This window comes from Antechinus flavipes, chromosome 5 (assembly GCF_016432865.1).
Source record: "Antechinus flavipes isolate AdamAnt ecotype Samford, QLD, Australia chromosome 5, AdamAnt_v2, whole genome shotgun sequence".
Classification (NCBI taxonomy): domain Eukaryota; kingdom Metazoa; phylum Chordata; class Mammalia; order Dasyuromorphia; family Dasyuridae; genus Antechinus; species Antechinus flavipes.
In genome coordinates, this window is record NC_067402.1 from 120381793 (window position 1) to 120384036 (window position 2244).

The following is a 2244-nucleotide window of genomic DNA, read 5'->3' on the forward strand; positions in this document are numbered from 1 at the left end:
AAAAATCATGTCTAACTGATCTTTGAATCTTGTATAGCATTTAAAATGGTGCATCCTATATAGTATATACTTAAGAAATGGTGAATAGATGAAGGATTTACAAACTTCTAATACCAATTTAATCCTTAATTTGCTTAATACTAACATAATAATTAGGGGAAAATAGATAATAAAATATGCCAAAGAAACAAAATGATTCTAACTTCATAGAGAAAACAGTTTCTGTGATGGGATAAGCTGATTCTTTACACAAAACCATCATTTGCTCATTAAACTTGTATTTTTACTAGAAATTCCCACTACCATTTTGAAACACTCCTGAGCATTTCCAATTATTTCAGTGTGTGTCATGAAATAACAGATTGGTGATTGGTAAATAGCTATACAAATTGCAACACATTCATATAATGAAAAATTACTGCACTGTAAGAAATAATGAATATGATGAATTCAAAGAAATTTGATAAGACATATGAATTGATGTAGAAGGAAGTAGATAGAACAAGGAAAACAATCTACACACTAATGCCAACAGTATAACTAGAAAAAAAGTTAACAAATTGAATGGTGCTCATTTGTGATAGCACATATACTAAAATCGAAATGATACAGAGAAGATTATTAGCATGGCCCCTGCTCATGGATGGCATGTAAATTCATGAAGCATTCCTTGTTTTTAGAAATTGAAGAGGGTCTCTCCAGATTTCCTCTTTTAAGAAATGGCTATATAAATTTCCTTCTTAAAAAAAAGAGAGAGAGAAAGAAAGAGAGATTGAATGATACGCAATTATCATGACAAATCTTAGGCCTGAAGAAGAGTTTTTAAAAATGCGTATCCTTCCCTGGTTTCAAAAGAGAGTGGGTATGAATTTGAAACATTAAATTTACTATCAGACAGATTTGATGCATTGGCTGTTTTTTTCCTTAATTTCCCCCTTTCTTTTTTTAATCTGTGTGTCAAGGAATGGTTTGTTGGGTACAAGATGGAAAAGGGATGGAATGTATCCAGAATCAAAAAGTATCAATGTCAAATATGTTTTTTTAAAGAAAATTAGCTTATTTTAAAAATATGTTTTAAAGGTACTTAGGAAATCTGTTTAGTACTCCTAGAGGGGTATAATTGAAAGATATTATGGAATCAAACAATATCAAGCTGTTGCAATTTCAAAAAGCTTTAGAATCACTTATCTATATGCATGGTAGCAGATCAGTCACAGAAACATTTCAACTGTAATTTATGATCAAACTGATTAGCCACAGATTCTCTATGAAATAGAATAAGCTTGGAGTTAAAAATTTTTATCATTTCAAATGTTGCAAACCATTTAAAGAGATCATGGGTAATAGGGTCTACCAAATATCCTTGTCATAAAGGTCTGTAAAAAGTCTGACCTACTAGATTTTTTTTAAATATAGCAACATTCTTTTCTCTCAATTCTATGCCCTTGCACAGATGAATTCCCTGTATAGAATATATTTGTGCCATTTAGAATATTGAGCTTCCTTCATATCACTGCTTGTGATCACTGCTTATATCATCCTCATTACATAAAATCTTTTCTGATCTCTTTCAGTTGATAGCTATATTTTCCTTTTGATACATTGTAGACATTGAAACAATACTTCATATATGTTATATTTCCTCATCTATTTCTAGATATATAGAACATAACAATTCTTCATATATGTTATATTTACTGATCTATTTCTAGATATATGGAACATAAAAATCTATTTCTAGATATGTAGAATGTACTGCTACTGCAACAATGATAGAATTCTGAACACAGAGCCAGGAAAAGCCAAGTTTGAATCTTTCCTTATTACTTACTAACTCAGTGAACTTATGCAAATAATTTAATTCTCTTCTACCTGTAAAATGAGATTTTGAGTATGAATAAAATAATCTGTGTAAAGCATTTTTCTAACAGTATAACCCCAATATCAAAGTCTAGTAGTATGTGACTCTTCATTGGTTGAGATAATGTGGGAAGGACTGGGTAGAGATGATGATAGCAAGAGAGAAAAACTCTTCAGCCCATGACAACAAAAGCACTAAATAAATATGAACAACACTGTCACTGAGGGTAGGGATTGTTTGTATTTTGTCTTTGTACTTTCCTACAGTCTCCTACAGGTATTTTATATTGGGGGGTTTTAGTCCATGTTGTTTTTCTTGTCCCATCATTCAATTGGCTCTGACATTTCAGTACTCTATGGATCACATTGCTTATGGATTTTTTT

At 30.9% G+C, this 2244-nt stretch overlaps 1 non-coding gene across 1 annotated transcript; it reads left to right on the forward strand.

Annotated features, from left to right (window-relative positions):
- Positions 1-567: 567 nt before the first annotated feature.
- LOC127539541 (U6 spliceosomal RNA) lies at positions 568-678 on the forward strand. The gene has a single exon (XR_007947969.1). It is a non-coding gene; the product is annotated as a U6 spliceosomal RNA (small nuclear RNA).
- Positions 679-2244: the final 1566 nt, after the last annotated feature.